The 26,578-nt window shown below is 35.1% G+C and overlaps 1 pseudogene; it reads right to left on the bottom strand.

The window, feature by feature from the left end:
- Window positions 1-387: 387 nt before the first annotated feature.
- The window catches only part of LOC144249028 (cytochrome P450 2C19-like), a 39,970-nt pseudogene continuing 13,779 nt past the window's right edge, over window positions 388-26,578 (bottom strand).

Below are 26,578 nucleotides of genomic sequence, written 5' to 3'. Positions count from 1 at the left end.
GTCACCCCCTTCCCAAGTTCTGGCAATCATTACTTTTCTCTAATATTACATATAAAAGTGGGATCATGTGGTCTTTATCTTGCTGTGCCTGACTTATTTCTCTTAATTTCCCCTGGTTTTCCTTGGTTTAATAGGGAGATCATAGTAAAAACTCACAAGAGTGTTAAAATATACTCTGGCTAATGCAAGTGTTGCAGTATGTGAATAGGAAGCGTGCATTATTTATAAAAACTAAGGAAACTCTCTGTAATAGGGGTTTGGTATTCATGGGACTACAAAGAAGTAGGTTGATGAGAAGCAGGTCAGAGAAGGCATGCCTGATAGGGAAGGAGGTGGAGCATATCCCAAAGAGGAGAGCACAGCCACAGACAGACAGATGGCTCTTCTTCAAATAGGAAGGAAGCAGAGCTTGTGCATAGGTGGCACAGAGACAAATCCTCTAGCAACTGGGTTGGTGTCAAGGTCCTTTGGGTCAACCACAGATTTCAGGCAAAAGTTCTGTAAAATGGTGGTCAGGAGTAAAAACAGTTCCATCCAGGCCAGGCCCTCTCCCACACATATCCGTTTTCCTAGAAAGAACAGTATATCTCTGACTGGCACAAACAGAATGCAGAGTCACTATTAAATGAATGATCAGATGGATGAAGAGCAAATATAAAGCTTGGCTGATTAGACAGAAGGATGGACACAATATTTTATCAGTACTCTTCTTTCAACCAATATTTACTATCAGGTCTATACCAAGAACTTCATTAACAATGTCCACATTACAAGTGTTCTTTTGATATTTCATGTGTCCATCAATCTTTTCCCAGAAACACACACTCATTTTTAGATGACAAGTAGTAATCATCTGTATTCATGGGGTCCCTGTTTCCAATGAGAAGTTCAGTGATATTGTCTCCCATTCATCTGATTCTGTCTGTCTCATCAGTCTTAAACTTAACTCAACAGCAGCGCCCAGTGGAGCATGCCTGTAATCCCTGTGGACCCAGAGGCTTAGGCAAGTTCAAAGCCAGCCTCAGCAACTTAGTGAGGCCCTAAGCAAATTAGGGAGAACCCATCTCAAAAAAATTTTCTTAAAAATGGGGGGGGGGGGTGCTGGGATATAGTTCAGTGGTTAAACACCTGTGGGTTCAATCCTCAGAACCTAAATAAATAAATAAATACAATGCCATTTCAAGCTTTATCTCATGCTGTTCCTTTGGAGTAGGATGCACTTCTCATACTTCTTTCAGATCCTAGGTCAAATGTGATCTTTCCATTACATTTTTTGTAATTGTGCCAGACAGTAGATTCTTGCCCCCTTTGGTTTTAGTAAGCCACAAATCACAGATTATTTGAGTCATTATTCTCTATTTTCTAGTCTGCTAAAATGTAAGTTTTATTAAGGGAGGGCTCAGTCCTTTGAACAGTGGAGATGAATTTAAACTTCTAGGAAGAGTTGTGGGGAATGCACATGTACATTGAGGCATGAAACAATCTATCCTCTCTGTAGCTTTCTTATTTTGGAAGAACTAGGTTAATTCCCAAAAAGGCTAACTAATCTGACCCAGAAAAATGTATCCTGATCAGGAAAAATGCACGAGCATTAGGCATGTTGCTTTTGATCATGTGCAAAGAACATTTCAACCATCCCCCAAATAAACCTTCTGCAAATTTAACTGATCCCATGAAGATGTTTTTTTCCCCTGAAGTGCTACCAGAAATAAATTCCTATTACCTGTTGAGAAAGGCAAGAAATAGTCACTCTTCTTAAATTTGCCACTCTTATCCAGGAAGTGAGCAGGGTCAAACATCTCTGAGTTGGGGAATTCTTTGTTATTGTGCAGCACAGAAGTCAGTGATGTTATTATGGATGTGCCCTGAAGTGAACAAACACAGATAAACCAAGTTGAAAAGAAGTCATGGAGCTAGAGGAAATGTTGGAATTTACTTAGTCCAAACATCGTGATCGATAGATAAGAAACCTTTGTCCAAAGACAAGCAGTGCTATGTCCAGTTAGCCAACCAAATAATAAAATGCATGAGTTTAAGACCACTGGCTACGATCTTTCTAAAATGCTCCCCTCACCCCCATAGAAATTTAAGTAGCAAATACTTGAGTACCTGAGCACCAAAACTTCTGTTTTCTTTATCAACAAGTTTGGACACTGGTATCTGCCACTACTTGATACTCTATATTGTCACCCCAGTTTTCACACCTTGTATGGGATTCTGGTTTAAGAGGGATCTCTGTTGACTGTGGAAATATTCAAGGTATCTGTTTATAAGGCTCTACTGGAATAATAAAAAGCAAAACCACTGAATGTTTAAGATTGCCACAAAATTTGTTTCTCTTAATTTAGAAATGTGGAGAGCAGTATGATTGGTGCACACTTGCAATCCCAGCTGCTCAGGAGGCTGAAGCAGGAGAACAGTAAGTTTAAGTTCAAAGCCAGCTTCAGCAACTTAGTGAGACTGTAAGCAATTTAGCAAGAGCCTGTCTCAAAATGGAAAGTATAATTGCTGGGGGGAGGTGGCTCAGTGGTTGAGTGCCCCTGAGTTGAATTCCTATTACAAAAAAAAAAAAAAAACAGTAAAAGAATTGTGGGGAGCTCTTCCTTTTAGATGAGTATTAGACCCTCCAAAATGCAGAAGAGATGATAAATTAAAAAAAAATAATTTTCAACAATTCAGTAAATATTATCAATTTATGCTGTTTTCTATTTGAAAATTTAAAATTTTTAAATTATTCCTTTTATTCTTTAAAATAATATGTGAAAATGTTTCCTTATTTTATACATTTATGGGTATAATTACACATGATGATGGGATTTGTTATATATATATATATATATATATATATATATATATAGAGAGAGAGAGAGAGAGAGAGAGAGAGAGAGAGTTATATATTCACACATGCACATAATAGAATAATATCATTTGGTCAATATTGTTCCACTGTTTTCCCTATTCCTTCCCTTTTACCCTCTCGCTTGTCTCTTTTCTCTCTCCTACTGGTCTGCCTTCAATTTTCATGAGAACCCCTATTTTTTCCCTTTTTTTAAGTTTCTACATATGAGAAAATGCATATGACCCTTTGTTTTCTGAGTATTGTTTATTTTGTTTGACATAATGCTTTCAAATTTTATCTATTTTCCTGAAAATGACATAAGTTCATTTTTCTTTATGGTTGCATAAAACTCCGTGTGTATATATACCACATTTTTTTAATCCATATGTTAATGGACATGCAGGCTAGTTCCATGTCTATTATGAATTGTTCTGCCATAACATGGCTATGAATGTATCACTATATTATGCTGTCTTTAATGCTTTAGAATAAATGCTGAGGAGTGGTATAGCTGGGTCATAAAGTGGTTCTATTCTTAGTTAAAACTGTATCTTGAAGATATAAAGGCAGACACATTTGCAACAAATATTGTTGGAATAACTAAATACTTTAAACAGAGAAAATAAATGAGTGGGGCATAGTGGTGCATGCTCATAATCCCAGCTACATGGAGGCTAAGGCAGGAGGATCACTTGAACCTAGGAGTTTGGGGCCAGAAATGGACAATATAGGGAGACCTGCCCCAAGCAAAGGCAAAGAAAGGAAGGGAAAGGAAAGGAAAGGAATCAATGCAGGATCATTAGTTCATATCACAAATCACAATTGACTTGAAATGAATCACCAATTACATCTTGAGTGCTAAAACTTTTAAACTTCTAGAAAAAATAAAAGATTAAATTGTGGAATCTTAAGCTGGCAAGTATATAAGACAAAGGACACATTATAAATGAAAAATTAAATTGGTTCTTCCTGTTTTGTATAAAGTTAAAAAATTATGCAATAATCCCACTATAAGTATTTACTCAATAGAAAGGGAAATATAATCCACCTTAACATTTGTACACAAATGTTCATAGGGCTTTAAAAAAAAATCCCCAAAGTGGAAACAACCAAGAATACCCATCTCCTTATAATGAATAAATAATTTATGGTACTCCACGTGATGGAATACTACTATTCCATAATAAAAAAATAATGAACTACTGACAGATTTACACATGAAGATGAATCTAAAACATATTCTGCTACATTAAAAAGTAAGAGATAGTGAAAATATAAGGGAGGGAATGGGGGGAAGGGGAGGGCAAAGGAAGGTACTGGGGATGAAACTGATCAACTTTTGTGATGTGCACATAGGATTTTACCACAATGAAACCTACCATTCTGTATAATTATTATGCACAAATATTTTTTAACTTAATATAAGAAGAGTACTGGAGAAAGAATAAATTAAGTCAAAATATCCAGAGATAAAAATTTTGATGTATTCTGTATTATATGTCACATTCTAGCATATGACTTTCTTGATAAAACAATAGGTACAGAAAGCAGATCCATGGTCTCCAGGGTCTATACAAAAGAAAGTGTGATTGGTTATAATAGGAGGAAGAAGAAATTTTAGGCAGTGATGGCAATAATATATATATAGACACAGCATCTCACTGTATCACCTCGATTAGTCCTAAACCCATAGGTTCAAATAATTCCCTGCATCACCTATTGAGTATCAGGGACTACAAGTGTACATCATCATGCCCAGCAATGTTTATATCTTGATGTTGTGTGGTTGCATTACTGTATAAATTTGACAAAACTCACTGGATTTTACTCTTAAGATTGAGTGATTGTAGGTCTAGAGATATTAGAGTATTTGCTTATTATGAACAATATCCTTTAATTCTCAGTACTGCCAAAAGAAAAGAGGGAATTTTATTTTACATTACTTAGAACTCAATTAAAAATAGAACACTGCATTGTCTCAAAAGAAAAATACATGGTGAAAAGTAAGTCTCCCTCTCTCTTAACCACAGAACTCAATTGAGACTTCCCAGAAACAGTTGTCTCCACCAGTTGTAATATATACTTCCAGGGAATATGATCCTTCATAATTATTCTCTGCATAGAAGGAAGATAAATCTGTATTCAGTTATTACAACTTCTTACTTTGATCTTTTTTATCCAAATGGCAGGCAGTCTACTGCATCTTGATTTTTGTATTAATAAAACAATTCAGATATTTCCCCATATTGACACTTAAACATCTACATTATACAGGCTGAATAATATAAATAAACTGTTACCCTGATGATAAGCTTTAAGCAATTTGCAAAATTTCTGTGTTATAAGCAAGTACTTAATAAGAACATTTTGCACATTCTTGTTTGCACATGAGGTTTATCCCCCAAATTAGAATTGTTACACCATTTGATATACACTGTGTATTTTAATAGATACTTCCAAATTGTTCTCCAAAATGGATGGACCAGTTTAGAATCCTGCCAACAGCACATGAAAGTGTTCATTTATACATATCCTCACCAACATAATATTTTCTCATCCTTTGACTGCATCAGTCATATGGGTGAAGATGATATCTTCTAGTATTAGATTTTGTTTTGTAGATGTTACCAGGCTGAATTCTTACATCATCGTAATAAGGCAAATAAGGTATTATCAGTAATGTGCAAATGAAAAAGCCAAGGCTCCAAAGGGATTAGAAATCTACCCAAGATAACAGCTAGGAGTGGCAGAGCCAGAGTTGATACTGAGGTGCACCACTCTTGTCCTATAATAAACGGCTCCCACTCCTGCTGTATCAATGTACACAAGCTGCTCGTCACCCCCCCCCCCCGGTTATTTTACTGCAGCCGGGCTGCAGCACTGACCCTTGGATAATAAAAATTCTTAGATTAAAGGAACTTCCATTTTTAAGTAGCTGCCTGACTTTTCCATTTTCTGGATGCAGTTGCCAGAAGGCATTGCCTGATTCATTGAGAAGACAAAAGGGAAATACCCTTTCACACAAGTGACCCTCCTTTCACCTGCTGCCTTATGTAAGCAACAGTGATTCTGATCCTGCATTTCCCTGGCTGAGAAATAAGAATCCCCCAACACACAAAAAAAGGCATACTTTTAATGAAGTAATGACCATTGACCTCTACATTTCAGAGGAAGTCATCCATCTCAAAATTGTTTCATCAACCATTTCAAAATTAGGTGTTTGTGTATGTGTGTCAGTAGGGGGCAGTTTTATTATTGCTTACCTTTCTATTTCAACCATGAGTATGAACATCAAGTATAAACGTGTGTCTTAGAGGTGCAAATACTCAGTATCTAAGCGATATCTCAGGAGCACAATGCATTTCCATTGTCACATTGCTCAACATCTTAAAAGGGCATTATTACATATACACTGTAGATTTTAATTATACTCTCAATAGAGTAATATAGTGCAATAACATAGAACAAGTACATTTTTAGCAAAATTCATGAATGTTTCACAAAAAGTGTAATTGGTTTACTCCAATTCAATTTGATTTGGCCACTCAGTGAAATAGCACCAACCATACATTTTTTTTTTAATTTTCAGGGCTTATAATGGTGGAGAATTTGTTTTTTTAAAAATGTATGTATTTATGGTGTGACAACTTAATGCACGTATACAATGTGCCAAAATCAAATCAGGCACGTAGTATTTTCATCACTTTATCAATGCATTGGGAATATTCGAAGTTCTCTCCTCTGATTCTTTTTAACATGTATTATTAATTGTTGTGAAGTACAACTATCCCCATGTACTGTAGAACACTAGGATTTATTACTGTTCTCTAACTGTATTTCAATACCCCCTTTACCCAACTATAATGGAAGTCTAACATCTGCAGTTGCCAACACAAAAAAACTCTTGCCACATATTTAAATTTAATTAAAACTAAATTAAGTTAAAATTTGAACAATGGTGTTAAAAACAAATTGGAAATTTAAAATAATTAAATTAAAATTCAGTTCCTTACTTGCACTAATCATATTGCAGGCACTCGGCCGGCACATATGGCTAGTAGCTACTGTGTGGGCAGTACTGATATGCATAACATTTCTATCACTTAAAAAATTCTCTAGACAGTGCTGACTCAGACCGGTCATCAGCAAACCACAACCCATCCAAATCCATCCAACATGTCATTGGTTCTTGTACAGAATTTCATCTAGTAATTTTTAAAATTGAAAAAAAAAGAATATATATTGTGATACGCAAAACTTGTAAAAATTACTGTTGGTAAATATTGGAACATACCATCTTCATTCACTTACACACAAACTATGACTGGTTTTGTGCTACAATGTCAGAGTTGAGAAGCAGCAAGAGAAACTCTCTTACCTAAAAGACTAGACTTTTGACTGTTTTGACCCATTACAGTAGGTTTGACAAATTGTCTTAGAGCATTCTATCCATCTAGCTTGGTGGTCCAATCCTGTGGTAGCAGAAAAAAAAGTTATTAATTCATAAGGGTTCATTAGAATCAGCTTGGGAGTGTTACAAGTTCCTTTATTGAATTGTTCCACACAGAAAGGAAAAGCTTATTCCCTTGGGTTCCAGACTCTATAATCAAAAGGTACTGGGTACAGCCTGAACTCCAGGTTGTGCTCTTTGCTTAAAATAGCAAATTGAAAAATCTAACCCTTGTATTTATAAGATAATAAAAACAAAAAGAAAAGAAATAAAATTTAACCCTTGTATAAAATTTATCATCATCAGAGGAAGGCACATCACCTCTGGGAAAATTCTCAAGTCCCTCATCTCCAGAAGATGCAAATATTAATTCTAATCTTACTAAATTCAAAATTATTTCTCCACCATGAAAATTAAGTTTTTTTGTGTGCCAACAATTGATCCCAAGGGTGCTGAACCACTGAGCCACATTTCCAACCCTTTTTATTTTGAGACAGGATCTCACAAAGTTGCTTAGGTCCTTGCTAAGTTGCTGAGGCTGGCTTTGAACTTTCAATTATCTTGCCTCAGCCTCCCAAGCCTCTGGGAATACAGGTTTGCACCACCACACACAACAAAAATAAAATTTTTAGTTATATCATTTTTAATTTTCCTTCATAATGTGTTGGCCCCATGTATAATGGAGTAGCTTGGAGCATACTGACTAAAAGTCCAAATATACATAGAAGCCTTATGTTAGAGTCATTGGAAAGCTGCTGAAATAAAAATTGATTCTGAGATTGCACAGCTGGAGGAACCTCTGAGTTTGGCTGGTGATTGCAGGCAGTTTTCAACTGTTAGTCAATAGCTCTGAGTCATGGCAGGAGGTATTGTAGCATTCTGACCACCTAGCAGGGGAAGGGAAAAGTCTTTTGGGAAGAAGAACATCATGTGAAAATGCAAAGTTGCTTTGCTTTTCCTATATATATATATATATATATATATATATATATGCTTAGGTAAATATTATTAAGCATTCTAACACCAACTAAAAAGTCACAGAGATAAGAATAAGAAGGTAAAATGGCAAAAAGTAAATAAATAAGTAGTCCACAGTAGAAAATATGATCCCTCTCATAGTATGAAGCCAGATTTAATTTGGTATCATAAATATGACAAGGAATATTCTAGAAGAAAAATTGAAGAACAATGTGTCACAAATATAAATACAAATGTCTTTAACACACTGTAGAAGATCAAATCTTGCTGTGTGTGTACTTATGATATACATATGTATTGGGGAAAGGGAGACCAAAGTATTTGACCATCCATATATGATCAATAGAGGCAGAACATCCATTTGATAAAATTGTTCATTAGTGACAAACAAAACGACACATTCTAAGGAAACATCAAAAAAAGAAAAGAAAAACTTCCCTCATATGATAAAGAATATAAATCTGATAAAGATAAAGATTAAAAAATAGTAAGTCCTTTGAGTATAGAACAAGGAAAGGGATAGCTGGGTCAAATGGTGGTTCCATTCTCAGTTTTCCAAGGAATCTCCATACTGCTTTCTATATTGGCTGTACCAATTTTTAGTCCCACCAGCAATGTTTGAGAGTACCTTTTCCCCCACATCCTCATCAACACTTATTGTTGTTTGTCTTCATAATAGCTGCCATTCTGACTGGAGTGAGATGAAATCGTAGAGTAGTTTTGATTTACATTTCTCTAATTGCTAGAGATGATGAATATTTTTTCACATATTTGTTGATTGAAAGTATATCTTCTTCAGGCCCTTGGCTTATGTACTGATTGGGTTATTTGATTTTTTGGTCCTTAGCTTTTTGAGTTCTTTCTATACCCTAGAGATTAGTGCTCTATCTGATGTGTGAGAGGTAAAAATTTGCTCCCAGGATGTAGACTCTCCATTCATCTCACAGAGTGTTTCTTTTGCTGAGAAGAAACTTTTTAGTTTGAATCCATTCCATTTATTGATTCTTGGTTTTAATTCTTACACTATAGGAGTCTTATTAAGGAAGTTGGGGCCTAATCCTACATGATGAAAATTAGGACCTACTTTTTCTTCTATTAGACGGAGAGTCTCTGGTTTAATTCCCAGGTCCTTGGTCCACTATGAGTTGAGTTTTGTGCATGGTGAGAGATAGGGGTTTAATTTCATTTTGTTGCATATGGATTTCCAGTTTTCCCCAGAACCATTTGTTGAAGAAGCCATCTTTTCTCCAATACATGTTTTTGGCACCTTTGTTTATAGCAGCACAATTCACAATAGCTAAACTGTGGAAACAACCTAGATGCCCTTCAGTAGAAGAATGGATAAATGGTCTTATTTATCTGGAATATTACTCAGAAATAAAAAAGAACAAAATCATGGAATTTGCAGGTAAATGGATAGTGTTGGAGAAGATAATTCTAAGTGTAGTTAGCCAATCCCAAAAAATAAATGCTGAACGTTTACTCTGATATAAAGAGGCTGATTCATAGTGGGGGTAGGGAGGGAGAACATGGGAGAAATAGACAAACTCTAGATAAGGCAGAGGGGTGGAAGGGGAAGGGAGGGGGCAGGGGGTTAGCAATGATGGTGAAATGTGATGGACATCATTATCCAAATGATGTATGAAGACATAAATTGGTATGAACATACTTTATATACAACCAGAGATATAAAAAATTGTGCTGTATATGTGTAGTAAGAATTGTAATGCATTCTGCTGTCATTTATTTTTTAAAAACTCAATTTTTAAAAAGAATATCTGCCAAAATGTACGTAAAATATCATATGAAATAGTGTAATGTTAAACCTTCACTCCCTGCTAGAGGGGAAAAAAATAAAAGTGAACTCAACACACCATTGTTCAACACTGTTCTGGAAATCTCAGCCAGTGCAGTAATGCAAGAAGGAGAATTTAAGGTCACTAGAATGGGAAAATCACCAATAAAACAAGTACTAATCCAGATAGCAAGGTAATGTACTTAAGAAATTCCATTTGATTCTAAACACAAATTACTGGCCATGATGAATATATTTAACAAGAATTCTAGATATAAAGTGATTAAAATAAAAACTGTTACTGTATGCTTATATTCCAAGAAAAACAAAATGGAAAAGACATTATTTAAATCATACAATTCATAATATCTTTCAAAATATTAATTACCTAATAAAAAACTTTCAGTAGTGTATAAGCCATTCCATTGAAAAGAAACAATATTGGCAAATATTAAAGAGAGCCAAAATATAATGGGAACATATATAATGTTCATGAATTGAAATACAACAGGTCAAGATATCAATTCTTTCCTAATTGATCTGCAGATTTAATGACATACTGAAAATATTCCAGGAGAGAGTTTTAGCAAATCAACAAACTGATACTAAAATTTGTTTTAGGAATGTAAACAGCTGAGCATACATAAAACAATCTTTAAAGAGCAGAAGAAACTGGGAAAATTCATACTTTTGCATATCAGGAACAGTTATGGAGCTTAATGACCCAAACTGGCCCAGCAAAAAATGAATCCATTAAACTGCTATGTGGATGAGTTTTATACTTCCCAATCTTGTGTTGGAACAGGGTTGGGAGCATACTTCGAATTTGGGAACTTCAGGAGCACTAAAGTGCAATGTGGGAGAAACAGTCTTATCTTGGGGATGAAGTAGTTTCTGAATTTAACATCACAGGTCACTGCATGGAGCACACTAGTTGGAATGATATCAATGTATCTCTGGATCTCATGCACGACAGCCTTTGTATAGGGCATATGGCTTTTGTCCTGCATGCAGGGGCTGCGGTGTCTGCCAATCACACGGTCAATCTCTCCCTGGACTTTAGCTGATAAGATACAAATAAAAACTGATGGAAAGGAGAAATAGTGTATTTCTTACCAATTAATTCAGAGTTACATGAAGTTACAGCTTATATGAAGTTAATAATACAGGGTTACATTGTAGGTATGTCCAAAGTTATATGCCCCAAATATATCTGGAAATATAAAATGAGTGCCATGATACCTATATCTATCTACTTATCTATCACTTACCTATCCTGGCACTTGTTTTCTCTCTCTCTCTCTCTCTCCCTCCCTCCCTCCCTCCCTTCTCTCCCCTCTCTTTACACACACACACACACACACACACACACAAATACATACACATATATATTATTAGTCATATATATTTATGACTCCCTTATAAGGTAGATATTAAAGTATATCTATACAAACCTATAGATATTGAATATGCTAGTAGATATGATTCAAATGTGAAGCAATCACATAATTGATTCAAGAAATTATAGTCACTGCAGAAAAAAATCAGGAATAAATTTGAATTTTATACCAAAATTATATGACATTTTAAAATTATATTGTACTAATGAATCATGTACCCATATATGTGTGTGTGTGTGTGTGTGTGTGTGTCAGTGGGACCCATATTAATCTCCCACTCTGTAGCTGTAGACTTTTAGAATTATTCTTGAATTTTCTTCTGAAATGTTCATATTTCTAAGAAATGATCAATTCTGTTTCTTGATTTATCCAATGTTACATAATTTCTAACAACTTCCTGGTAAGGAAGATGAAGATCCATCCTTGCTTTATGCAAAATATACACCACAAATAGACACACACACACACACACACACCTCAGATACTTTACCTATATATTTTGATCACAATTTGTAATCATATCACTATACATGATTTATACTGTTATGAAACATAACTATTGATCACTAGTAAGGTAACTATTGATGTTTCATTCTTTCCCTATGTTTAACTTATATTTGAACATAATATACTTATATATAACAATTCCCAATTTTTTAGTTTCTTATTAATATTGTATCCAAAGCTTAGCTTTATGTTTCAGAATTCCAGTAATAGTTTTTTTCTAAATGTTTAATTTTCAGATTCCTTCTTTTATTTTTCTTATCTTCCCTTACACTTGCTTTATCTACTTAGTGTGGAAAACGGGTTGTTTCCTAGGCCTGGTGTCCAGGACCCTCCCTTAAACTCCCATCCTTATATATCTTCTGATTCCTGGAACCTCTGACTTCCTCTGCCTTGATTTCAAGTATTTGGATTGAACATATCCTCTAGTGTATTTATGTGAAAGTGAAAAAGGGAAGAAAAATTTTAGCAAACATGCAGATGTGAAAATTTCTTTTCTTTCTTCTCCCTTCCCCCACTTCTCCAGGAATTAAACCTAGAGGTGCTCTGCCACTGAACCACACCCACAGCCCTTTTTATTTTATTTTGAGACAGAGTTTTAGTAAGTTGTTGAGACTGATCTCCACCTTGCAATCCTCTAGCTTCAACCTTCTGAGTAACTAGGATTATAGACATGCACCACCAAGCCCAGCCCTTATCTTTTCTTATAATGCAGAAAATGACAGTTATTAAGAACGGATGCTATTTTGATCCGTGATGTAAGTATGACCTGATTTATTTCAGAAACTTGGTATGCTTTTAACCATGATGTTCTAAAATTCCAAGAACCTCTTTTCCTTGGTATACGATTTTATTTCATTTGCTCATTGGTCACTTGGAAAGAATCTTCTGCCTTGATAGTGGACATGCAGATCTTTCTCTTTGGAGCTATGTATTTTCTGGATTCTATATTTGGTTGTTAGTTTTTCAGACAGAGAAAAAAAGCTAAGAGCATCAGATTCCAAGCAGTGGATTTCTACCTTCTTTTCAGCTCTGTGTTTTGGTCCTTTCGTGTTTGTGCATGGTGTCCTTTTCTACAGAGCCTCTTGGGTTCAGTTTCTCTAGATAGTAAACATCTCTCTTCCTATGAGAGGAAAAGAGGCAACTGCTCAAAGCAGTTGTAGAGGGGACCTGAGCACAGAGGGGCCCCTATTTTCTGTCCATCATTCCTAACCTATATAACATTTAATACTTCTAAATCCTGAATCTTATGAACTTTTCAGGGACACAGACTGGCTTTTCCACACTTATGAAAATAACAGCTTCATCCTGTCTGTTAATTAGGACCTTTGCTTCTGCTCTCTGTGTTTCAGAAACTTGTTGAGTGTTTTATCTAGCCCTCTTCTCCCACGTTAAAAGGTGTAATTCTCATTTGTAATTACTTTATAATAGTTTCGATGGGGTCCTGAAACAGGAAAAGATAGTGTATGCTTCTAATCTGCAATAAAAATCTGTATAACTGGAACACTTTAAAGGTGCATTTCCAAAAAAAATTGTTCACAAAAGGTAAGATTAATGGGAATATATTTCTGGAATTCAAAACTCCTTTAGGCACACCTAAGTAGCAACACCTTCCTCATGATTCAAACAGTTTAGAATACTTCTCAGAGTATAGACAATTTCCCCACTACCAAATTTCTAGTTTCTACTTATGCTCCAATAAGGAGTGTATTGATCTTTCCTATCCAGCATTAGTGGTTCTGAATAGGGAAAGATATATGCAGAAATCTTGCAAGAACACACTTAATGTTCCAAGTGGCTTCTCATGAGGAATACCAATATACAGTCTTAGACCAAGTCAGGCTGGCTGTTGCATGCTGCACATGACTTCCCAGTGGAATCCAGATGTGAACAGAGATCCACTGCCTTGCTACTGCCCATGCTGTCCTTCACTTCTCTCAGACATGGTCCCCTACTATACAATGTTCTCTTATTTTTATCCCTTCATTAAATTTGGAGAAATCAAAGCTGGTGGCACCGAAATTTCAATAAGGAATCTTCTTTAAGAGAAATAAGATGAAGGGCACTAGCAACATCTTGCCAATTTATGTTGTGAAATTCACCCTGCTCACAATCTGCAGTAATACCTGTGACCTCTGGGTGCTTCAACAGGAGCAGGAGTCCCTGTTTCAGAGTGGTGCTTATTGTCTCTGTCCCAGCTCCAAAGAGATCACGTATAGTGGTTATTAATGCTTCAGTGGTAAATTCGGTCTCTTGATTGCACTTTTCCTATGAATAATACAATGCAAATGTTGGACAGTGAATTTTGTATTTAATTATAATAAATACGAAATAATTCAGATTATTATAAAATTACGCTAACATAGAATGCAATGTTTTAAAAAAGCTACTGTATAGTGTGGCAAACTATAGAGGAGTAAACTAAATCTTCATTTCTTACCCTCTCACCCCTTGTTACTTATTCTGTTCACCATCCTTTTAACAGTTGGGAAGACCAATTAAGACATTTATTATCAATAAAACACAAGCAAAAGTTTGATGGTGACACTTCCCTTACCTTCTTTTTACTCAAAACATAGATACAAGTTGTTGGCGAGGCAGAAATAATTTTGATACAGCAATATTTAAGCATGAAGATAAAAGGTGGCATCTAAAAATCATTTATGATTTTTCAGTTCAATATCCGTTGCTATAACAGACTCTCAGAAAATGGGTAGTTTATAAAGAATAAGTTTTATTTTTTTTCCCAAACCTCTCAAAATTTACATTATGAAACAACTTTCAAATTAATTTTTGGAGTGAAGAAACCATATCCAACCCAAGGCATGTAGTGAAGGAAAATGGAGGCACCTGAGTCTCTAATGTTTCTGGGTGACTGTCCGAACTCTAGTTTGGCCCACCACAAGACTTCTTTGCATGTAAGATGACCAAATACACCATTTTAAGCACTGGTTATTGAGTTTTTCTTACTTGCCAATATTCATGATCATAATTGAGGTGAACAAGTAAATTAGGGCCATACCAGAGAAGATATAATAAGAAATCAAGAATATGCAGTTTTCTTCTACTGCTAATTTATTTGGGTTCAGGATTTTTCACACACTCATTACAATCAGGAAAATTTGCAAAAACTAATATAGCATCACATTATAAAACAGAGTACAGAACATTAGAATGAATTTTAAAGGCAAAATAGGGCTAGCAACTATTGCATTTCAGATGTGAACCAACAGGTAACTTGGCTTAGGAAACAAACACAAGAATATATTCACCATAAATTTCACCCTACTTTTAATATACAAATTGAAAAGATTCTACAAACATGAGCAAAGCATGTTTACTGTACATTGAGAATTAAGAAAGGAGTGGGGACAATGAAGATTCTGAAAGGAGGCTAGCTCAATAGAGCTCTGACTTCGGAAACTGGGAAAGAGAAAGTACTTGATAAACGGTGTTTATTTAGGACTAAAGGGATAATTTTACATAAAATTGACATCAGCAAGGATTAATTTTAAATTTTAGCTAAAGATAATTTTTAAATATAACTATAAAATAATCATAACATAATTAACATGTAAAATGTATAATTTTAGCCAGTCCAAAGGCAAGAATTTGTTTAATGATGCTTGTATAACCTCCAAGTGGTCTGTAGCATGTCCAATAATACATAATCAAAACTCATACAGACATTATTTCAATAGGTATATTCCTTAGAAAATGTAACATTGCCCTTACCTAGCTTTCTACATTTTTCAAGTCAAAATTTCAAGGAACTAAATTGCACACATCACTAAGTAGCACACATCACTCTATGTCATAGAGTTGGCTCTTTTCAGTAGGTTCTGGAATCCACCTCACATTGCTTCAGTGAGAACTTAATGCTCATAAAATTTCTTCGCAATATTTATGTTCCCCTTGTTATACACTTTCTCAACTAGATCTTATCTAGTTAAACTTACCATCCAAATCTTTCCTCTGGGTTAAACTTCTCAAACAGTATGTCTGGTTTTAATATGGAAATTTGCCAAGCAAGTCCCCCATAATTTGACTACATTCTTTCTCTCTCTACTAAAATGACTCTCTATAGAACTCCTCTGATACAAACTCTAGTCAAATTAACATTCTTCACTTTCCAATTTTATATGTTCTATTTATATTAAAATGTTGCTTCTACATTGACTTCTAGGCCTAGCCTAACTGATTTTCTTCCTTCATTTCTGAGAATATGACCAGATGGATGACCTTGATTTTATCAGACTCGTCTGCACTTTCATCACCCAGATGCTCATCAAGCTCAAAACTGAAGACATGAAAAAAATCCATCTATTTCTTGTACTCTGTTATCATCCAGTAGGTCATTCTATAGGATTTTAAGAAATTTCCCTAACAGTTATCTAATTCCATTCTTCCAGTTCATATTTCTTTCTACTCAAAACACAACTTTTCATGACAACAAATAGCTTATAGCTTACTTGAAAACACCACTCTCCATTCCTTTTCTGTTCAAATTCACTTTAGTGATACTCAACTAAGGCTTTCCTTTTTTTTCCATTCACCTAATCTCTTTGCTATTACATACTTTTGAGCCTCTACAAAGACCATTTGACCCACCTGAAAATCCCTACCCTATCCCTCACTGAATATATGTCAAGACCTACTCAAACCTCAGAACCAGAACATGCAGGAAGCCCTTCTTGGTCAACTATTTCCTTCTCATCCTCCCATACACTGAGGACAAGTTATCTTTTCAATCTGCATTTTATGGCTCCAATTTATATTTTGGAACTTTTTAATAATTCGTTCCTTTGGCAAGGGTATACTGGGGATTGAACTCAGGCATACTCAACCACTGAGCCACATCCCCAGCCCTATTTTGTATTTTATTTAGAGAGAGCATCTCACTGAGTTGCTTAACACCTGGCTTTTGCTGAGGCTGGTTCTGAACTTGTGATCCTCCTGCCTCAGCCTCCCGAGCTGCTGGGATTACTAAGCATGAGCCACTGTTTGGGCACTTGGTTCCTTTTCACCCGAAGTGCATATTCTACCTATCTTCAGGTAGATTACTAGCACCTACAGAAGAGGATTCATGTATTCTAGTTATTTAACAATTAAATTTCACATTCAATTCTTCTATGATGATTCATGCAGATCTATAAAGACAAGATATATAACAATCTATAACTAGCACTAGTAATCAGAAAATTGTGGTTCATTAATCACAAAATGTGCAAGCAATCAGAAAACTGAGCTGTTGTTCATATTCTACCTCTTCCATTTTAATCAGGAAACAGTCGATAAAGTCCCTAGGATTGTTAATATCTAGGGATTCTTAGTGTTTTTTTTATTTTCTCCAGAAAATACTGTTTCAAGTCAGCAATATTCTTTTTTTTTACCATACAATTTATTTTTATTTTTTTTAGTCGTACATGACAGCAGAATGTATTTTGACATATAATACTTACATGGAATGTACATACATCAATCATATTGTCTATTCTATTCTGCTGCCCTTCCTATCCCCCCTACTCCTCCCCTCCTCTCTCATCCTTTCTCTCTATCCAATCTAATGTGAGAAACTTTTTTTTTCTTTTTCTCATCACAACATCATATATGTATTCTGTATAACAATGAAGTTCTCCTTCCATCTTCAGTGCAACTCCCCTTCTCCCTCTTTTTCCCTCCCACCTCTCTTCCCTATTTAGTAGTAGCCTTCTTCTCATGCTCTTCCTCCCTATCCCATTTTGAATCACTCCCCTTATATCAGAGAAGACTTTCGGCATTTGTTTTTTAGGGATTGGCTAACTTCACTTAGCATAATCTGCTCTAATGCCATCTATTTGCCTGCAAATGCCATGATCTTGTTATATTTTAGTGCTGAGTAATATTCCATTGTGTATAAGTGCCACACATTTTTTATCAGTTCATCTATTGAAGGGCATCTAGGTTGGTTCCAAATTCTAGGTATTGTGAATTGTGCTGCTATAAACATTGATGTGGCTGTGTCCCTGTGGTATGCTCTTTTTAGGTCTTTTTGGTATAGTCCAAGAAGGAGAATAGCTGGGTCAAATGGTGGTTCCATTCCCAGCTTTCCAAGGAATTTCCATACTGCTTTCCAAATTGGCTGAACCAACGTGCAGTCCCACCAGCAATTTATGAGTGTACCTTTTTCCCCCCGAATCCTTGCAAGCACTTGTTGTTTGACTTCATAATGGCTGCCATTCTTATTGGAGTGAGATGGTATCTTAGAGTAGTTTTAATTTGCATTTCTCTGATTGCTACAGATGGTGAGCATTTTTTCATGTATTTGTTGATTGATTGTATATCCTCTTCTGGGAAGTTTCTGTTCAAGTCCTTGGCCCATTTGTTGATTGGGTTATTTGCTTTTTTGTTGTTTAACTTTTTGAGTTCTTTGTATACCCTAGAGATTAGAGCTCTATCTGATGTTTGAGGAGTAAAAATTTGTTCCCAGGATGTATGCTCCCTATTCACCTCACATATTATTTCTTTTGCTGAGAAAAAACTTTTTAGTTTGAATTCATCCCATTTGTTGATTCTTGGTTTTAACTCTTGTGCTAAGGTGTCTTATTAAGAAATTTGGGGCCTGCCCCACGTGATGAAGATTAGGGCCAACGTTATCTTTTATTAGATACAGAGTCTCTGGTCTGATTCCTAGCTCCTTGATCTATTTTGAGTTGACTTTTGTGCATGGTGAGAGAAAGGGATTCAATTTCATTTTGTTGCATATGGATTTCCAGTTCTCCCAGCACCATTTGTTGAAGATGCTATCCTTTCTCCATTGCATGTTTTTAGCACCTTTGTTTTTTAGCACCTTTGTCTAATATAATTTTGTGGATTTGTCTCTGTGTCCTCTATTCTGTACCATTGGTCTACCAGCCTGTTTTGGTGCCAGTACCATGCTGTTTTTGTTTCTATTGCTCTATAGTATAGTTTAAAATCTGGAATCTCGATACCACCAATTTCACTCTTCCTGCTTAGAAATACTTTAGCTATTCTGGGTCTCTTGTTTTTCCAGATGAATTTCATGATTGCTTTTTCTACTTCTTCAAGGAGTGTCGTTGGGATTTTGATGGTAATTGCATTGAATCTGTAAAGTGCTCTTGGTAATATGGCCATCTTAATAATATGAATTCTACCAATCCATGAGCAAGGTAAATCCTTCCATCTTCTAAGGTCTTCTTCTATTTCTTTCTTCAGGGTTCTGTAGTTTTCATTGTATAGATCTTTCACCTCTTTTGTTAGGTTGATTCCCAGGTATTTTTTTTTGAGGATATTGTGAATAGAGTAGTTGTACTCATTTCCATTTCAGAAAATTTGTCACTGATACACAAGAATGCCTTTGATTTATTGGTATTGATTTTATATCCTGCCACTTTGAGAGTTCATTTACTAGTTCTAGAAGTTTCTTGGTTGAACTTTTTGGGTCTGTTAGGTATAGGATCATGTCATTGGCAAATAGTGCTAATTTAAGTTCTTCTTTTCCATATTTATGCCTTTAATTTCTTTCATCTGTCTAATTGCTCTGGCTAGTGTTTGAAGAACTATGTTGAATAGAAGTGGTGAGAGAGGGCATCCCTGTCTTGTTCTAGATTTTAAAGGGAATGCCTTCAATTTTTCTCCATTTAGAATGATGCTGGCCTGAGGCTTAGCGTATATAGATTTTACCATGTTGAGGTAACTTCCTGTTATCCCTAATTTTTCTAGCGTTTTGAACATAAAGGGATGCTGTATTTTGTCAAATGCTTTTTCAGCATCGATCAAGATGATCATATGATTCTTATCTTTAAGTCTATTGATGTGGTGAATAACATTTATTGATTTCCATATTGAACCAGCCTTGCATCCCAGGGATGAATCCCACTTGGTCATGGTGCACAATCTTTTTGATATGTTTCTGTATCTGATTTGCCAGAATTTTATTGAGAATTTTTGCATCTAAATTCATTAGGGATATTGGTCTGAAATTTTCTCTCTTTGAAGTGTCTTTATCTGGTTTTGGAATCAGGGTGATATTGGCCTCATAGAATGAATTTGGAAGTACTCCCTCTTTTTCTATCTCCTGAAATAGATTAAAGAGCATTGGTATTAGTTCTTCTTTAAAGTTCTTGTAAAACTCTGCTGTATATCCTTCCAGCTCTGGGTTTTTCTTGGTTGGTAGTCTTTTGATGGCTTCTTCTATTTCCTCACTTGATATTGGTCTGTTTAGGTTGTTTATATCATCCTGACTCAATCTGGGTAGTTAATATGTCTTAAGGAATTTATAGATGCCTTCACTATCCTCTATTTTATTAGAGTATAGGGTTTCAAAATAATTTCTAATTATCTTCTGTATTTCTGAAGTGTCTGATGTGATGTTGCCTTTTTCATCCCATAAGCTAGTAATTTGGGTTCTCTCTCTTCTTCTCTTTATTAGCATGGCTAGTAATCTATCAATCTTATTTATTTTTTCAAAGAACCAACTTTTAGTTTTGTCAATTTTTTCGATTGTTTCTTTTATTTTGATTTCATTGATTTCAGCTCTGATTTTAATTATTTCTGCCTTCTACTGTATTTGCTACTGATTTGTTCTTCTTTTTCTAAGGCTTTGAGGTGTAGTGTGGGGTCATTTATTTGTTGGATTTTCCTTCTTTTAAGGAATGAACGCCATGAAATGAATTTTCCTCTTAGTACTGCTTTCATAGTGTCCCAGAGATTTCAATATGTTGTGTCTGAGTTTTCATTTACCTCTAAGAATTTTTTAATTTCCTCTTTGATGTCTTCTGTAACCCTTTGTTCATTCAGTAGCGTATTGTTTATTCTCCATGTGATGTAGAATTTTTTCTTTCTTATTTTATTATTGATTTCCAATTTCATTCCATTATGATCAGATAAAATGCATGGTAGTATCTCTACTCCTTTGTGTTTGCTAATATTTGCCCTGTGACATAATATATGGTCTATTTTTGAGAATGATCCATGTGCTGCTGAGAAGAAAGTGTATCCGCTTGATGTTGGGTGGTATATTCTGTATATGTCAATTAAGTCTAAGTTATTAATTGTATTATTGAGCTCTATAGTTTCTTTATTCAACTCTTGTCTGGAATATCTGTCCAGTGGTGAGAGAGGTGTGTTAAAATCTCCCATGATTATTGTGTTGTGGTCTATTTGACTCTTGAACTTGAGAAGAGTTTGTTTGATGAACGTAGCTGCACCACTGTTTGGGGCATATATATTAATGATCTTTAAGTCTTGTTGGTGTATGGTTCCCTTGAGCAGTATGTAGTGTCCTTCTTTATCCTTTTTGATTAACTTTGGTTGAAGTCTATTTTATTTGATACAAGTATGGACACCCCTTCTTGCTTCCAAGGTCCATATGAGTGGTATGATATTTCCCAACCTTTCACCTTCAGTCTGTGTATGTCTTTTCCTATCAGATGAGTCTCCTGTAGGCAGCATATTGTTGGATGTTTTTTTTAACCCAGTCTACTAGCCTATGTCTTTTGATTGGTGCATTTAAGCCATTAACATTTAGGGTTACTATTGAGATATGGTTTGTACTTCCAGCCATATTTGGTTATTTATGTTACTTGACATGATTTGTTTTTCCTCTTTGTTTAGTTTTTCCTTTTACTATACTACTTCCTGCGGTTAGTTTTCATTGTTATTTTTCATTTCCTCTTCCTGTAATGTTTTGCCAAGGATGTTTTGAAGAGCTGGTTTTCTAGCTGCAAATTCTTTTACCTTTTGTTTATCGTGGAAGATTTTTATTTCATCTTCAATCCTGAAGCTTAATTTCACTGGATACATGATTCTTGGTAGGAACCCATTTTCTTTCAGCGTTTGAAATATGTTGTTCCAGGATCTTCTAGCTTTCAGAGTCTGTGTTGAAAGATCAGCCATTATCCTGATTGGTTTACCCCTAAATGTAATCTTCTTCCTCTCTCTTATGGCTTTTAAGATTCTCTCTTTATTCTGTATGCTGGGCATCTTCATTATTATGTGTCTGGTGTGGATCTCTTATGATTTTGTACATTCGGCATCCTGTAGGCTTCTATTTTCTTTTTCATTCTTTAAGTCTGCGAAGTTTTCTAGTATTATTTCATTGAACAGATTGCTCATTCCTTTGGTTTGGACCTCTATACCCTCTTGTTTCCTAATAACTCTTTAAGTTTAGTCTTTTTATGTTATCCCATATTTCTTGGATGTTCTGCTCATGATTTCGTAACATTCTCACTGAGCTGTCTATGTTCTTTTCAAGTTGAAAAACTTTGTCTTCGTTGTCTGATGTTCTATCTTCTAGGTATTCTACTCTGCTGGTAATACTCTCATTTGAGTTTTTAATTTGGTTTATTGTTTCCTGCATTTCCAGGATTTCTGGTGGTATATATATATATATATATATATATATATATATATATATATCTCCTCTATCTCCCTGTAGAGTTGATCTTTTGCTTCTTGGATTTGTTTATGTAATTCATTGTCAAAGTGATCTTTCTTTGTCTGATTTTGTGTCTAATATCTTCTTTGAGACTCCAGATCGTCTGAAGCATGTAAATTTGAACTCGTTATCCAACATTCCATCAGCTGCAGATATTACCTCTTCTAATGTTGAATTGACCTGCATTGTTTGTGGTCCTTTCTTTCCTTGTCTTTTCATACTGCTCATGTTTCTTTCTAGCTTTGTGAAACTGTTGTGTTAATGGTTTTCCCCTTATATATTTATATTGTTCTTGTATAGCTCCAAAATCCCTCTTTTTTGGAGAAAGACAATGTTAACAGTTCCTAACATCAACAGTACATAATATAAGCACAAGTTTTCCTTATTAATACATTTATAGTTAGAATCAAAGTCTACAGATATTGGTTTCAATTATTATTTAAAAATATAGTCATTAGTTTCATAAAAGGCATACCATATCTGGTGGCATATAGAAAACTGAATTTCAGACAAAGGATGTTATACTTAGAGGGAAAGGAGTGAGGGTATGAGGTTAAACTAACTTAGCAACTTTGGAGAACTCTAACAAATAGACTGGAAATTTATGGAAGAATGTATAGATTCAACCTCCTATCTGTATCTAGAAAGTTACCCTATATATAGATAGTAAAAGTTAGGGGGTTGAAAGTGAGATAGAGGGAGTAAGAATGAACAAAAAAATAACAAGGAAGAAAAGAGAAAAAAGAGAGAAGGAAAAAGAAAGAAATAAGGAAAAAATGGGGGAAGGTGGGGCATATGCAATTCCTCTATATTATATTATTTTGGTGATTCGGTTGTTCATGCACAGCTCTTGGTTTTACATATGTTAAGGTTGTGAAAGAGAGAGAGAGAAAAAAAAAAGTCTCTCAGATCTCTGTATTCCTTTCTTCCAGTAGGTGGTGTTGTCTATTCATAGCTTGAGCCCCTGTGTTCAGGGTGGTAGATGTAGCCAGTGTGAAAGGACATGAGCTTCCACCCGTATCTTCCCTACTCTAGTCTCTGAGGTAGAAACCAGGTGCCTGTACAGTTATTGTTTTGCATTGATAGCTACACCCCCCAAAAGCTTGTGGGAAATATTTTGAGTTATGGCAGCTAAGGGTGGGGGAGTTGGAAACCAGGTACCTGGATCAGCTGCAGAACTGTGCTGGTAGCCACAACCCCTTTGATGGGTTTTAAGGGTTGATGGGCTTCCTCTGGACTATCGCTCAGGGCAGGGCCGGGCTTCCTCCTCCAGTCTGGTCTGGCTTGGCCCAGGGCTTCCTCCAGCAATATTCTTAATAAATATTTTATGACTCCCTGGGAAAAAGTCAATGACAGCAGGAAAGTTATTGCAAACGTAAAAGATAAAATATTCACTAAATAATAATATGTAATAAAGGTACATAAATCTTACACATAGTCCATCTTAGAAACTGTAGGAGAAAAATTATGTTCACCCTGAGGGGTAGATCTTTATTGTAAATATATAATAATTCCCAAGCTTAAAGAAAGACATGAAGGAAAGAACTATGACTAGAGGATCAGAAATAATAATAATTTCCTATATTTACACATCATTTTTTAGAGATAAAAATAAGTCTATATAAATTCTCTCCTTTTTCAACCAAATTTTTCCTTATAATATGGATGTGTAAATTGGTGTGAATTACCACAATTCATATTTTGTAGATGAGGGCAGAGTAAGGACATATAAGGGTGTTTGGGTAACCCAACAAAGAGCACAAATGCTGCCCTCTGCTGCTGCTGGTATAAAGTAGCCTCAGAATAGAATAATTTATAAGGAATAGGGAAGGTTTTGCAAATACCATAAAATACAATTGGGTATTCAATGGATAAAATATCTGCACAAGAGCCAGTAGATTTCTGAACATCTCACAATAAGCTTTTATGGAGAATAAAGTACATGCCAGCTGAGAATAGGATAAATCTGTGTTTGTTCAGGGGTTATACAGAGTAAAATCCAGTCATTTTGTTATTCTAACCTTATGATCTTGTCCACTAGGATCTCAACTGAAGCATCAAACCCCTCTTATTTATTTATTTATTTATTGACAACAACTGTGCATGCATCAATTCTCTCTCCTTAATATCCTAAACAAAGGTGTTTCTGCCAAGTAAAGTGATAAAATCTCTAAGTGGTGATTGGAGGAAAGCCCTTGTGAATGATAAGTCCTCCACAGGGGTCTGGATGCCCACCAAGTGCCATGGTCTTGCTTTGAGCAGTCACCAAAGTACTTTATGAAAATTGGGCTCTGGGAGTTACTGGGGAAAGCACTGGCCAGAGAGCCAATGGGCTTGCATATCAGCTCTCTATGTGGGCATTCATATTCCTGAGCATAAAATAAAGGGCTCATTCATCTTTCCTTTTCTGTTTTTTTAGTTTTTTTTTTTACCTTTATTTTTATTTATTTATTTTTATTGGTTCTGAGGATCAAACCCAGGACCTCACACGTGCCAGGCAAGTGCTCCACCACTGAGCTACAACCCCAGCCCTCATTCATCTTTTCTTGATACTCACTCCTTGACACCAACTCCATAGGTGAGATTGTGGTGTATAGATTCACTTCACTGCTTGAAACATTAGAAGTTTGACACGTCTAAGAAAAGACCATAAGTGTTTTTTTTTTTTTTTTTAGGAAAAAGGAAATTTGATCTAACCTGGATCCATGGGGAGCTCAAAATCTTGAGGTTTTCATTTAATTTTTCCAAAAAGTTTAAAAATGCTGATCTTTATAATCAAATCGATTATCGAAGATAATGGAACAGATCACATTACAAGGAGCACAGCCCAGGAAAAGGGTGGGATCACATAGTGAGCCTAAAGGAGCGGAAACATTAAAACTATTAACATTAAAACATACTTATGTAAGTTTATATCTTTGAAATAATAAGAAAAGGTAATTTTAGAAACTTCAAGCATGATCTATCAAGAAGTCCCCTTAACAGGAAAACATTCAGCATTCCTTAATTTAAGCCATTCTAAAAAGTATCGTTTATTTTGGAAACTGTTTTAAAAGATCACTTTTAAAAACACCTGCTAATTCACGTTCAGTGCAAAATCCTATTTATTATTAAACCCTGTAGGTAACTGCGAATGATGGTGAAAGGAAAAGTAGTAAGGGAGACATTTTTAAAAATATACATATATAATGACCTTTTGAAAGATTCATGTGTAAAACCAGCAGAGGGACAGAGTAAACAGAGAGCAATTCTGGATAAAATTGTATATTGTGGAACAAATGAATAAAAGCAGAAAGCATCTATGTTTTATGAGAAAAAAGGCAAACATACATAAACAATGACGTGTGTTTGTCAAAATAAAAGTGAGAAATCTTTTTATTTTAAACTAACAAAACCAAAAAGATTAAAATGACAAATGGAATCTGTTTCTTCATTTCAGAGACAGAGGGGGAGATAAATCCCCCCCCCTTGGCAAGGAGTACTTATCATTTCCAGTTGCTTCAAATTTAAATCTATTTGGCAAATCTTTTCTCTTGTGAACTTTTGAGATATTTTTCTGAAACATATTCACCAATAGAATAATATGTTTTAACAAATTTGAATGTTGATCATCATTATGGACAATCCTATCATTTTATATGTAAAGGAATTAAAATAAGACAAAGGTTTTCCTTTTGGGGTTATTATGTTTTGGATATAAATTGCCCTCCAAATGCTCATGTGTGAGAAAATGCAGGGACGTTCAGAATTAAAATAGTGGGATTATGAGAATTATAATCTAAACAGTGGTTTAATCCACTGATATGGATACATAGATGAAGGAAATGAAATAAGCATACTAAAGACATTCACAGATGTGTATGTTTTATTGTGAAACTACTCATGGTAGCTAAGCCATGATATTAATATGGGTGGTTATCAACAAGAGAAGATATTGTGTTATATATACAAAATGGAGTTATATTCAGCCATAAAGAAGTACAGAATCCTGTTATTTACAGCTTAATGAACAGAAATGGAAAACATGATGATAAATAAAAGAAGCCAGACACAGAAAGACAATATTGAATGGTTGGTCTTGTGTGGTAGTTGAAAAGAAAGTCAATATAAAGGTAGAAGAATGATTACTAAAAATGGGCAAAGGTGGGTGGTGAGTAGATCAAGGACATTAGAT

This window comes from Urocitellus parryii, chromosome 5 (assembly GCF_045843805.1).
Source record: "Urocitellus parryii isolate mUroPar1 chromosome 5, mUroPar1.hap1, whole genome shotgun sequence".
Lineage (NCBI taxonomy): Eukaryota > Metazoa > Chordata > Mammalia > Rodentia > Sciuridae > Urocitellus > Urocitellus parryii.
Note: the sequence above shows the minus strand (reverse complement) of the source record. Positions and strands in the feature narration are given on the sequence as shown.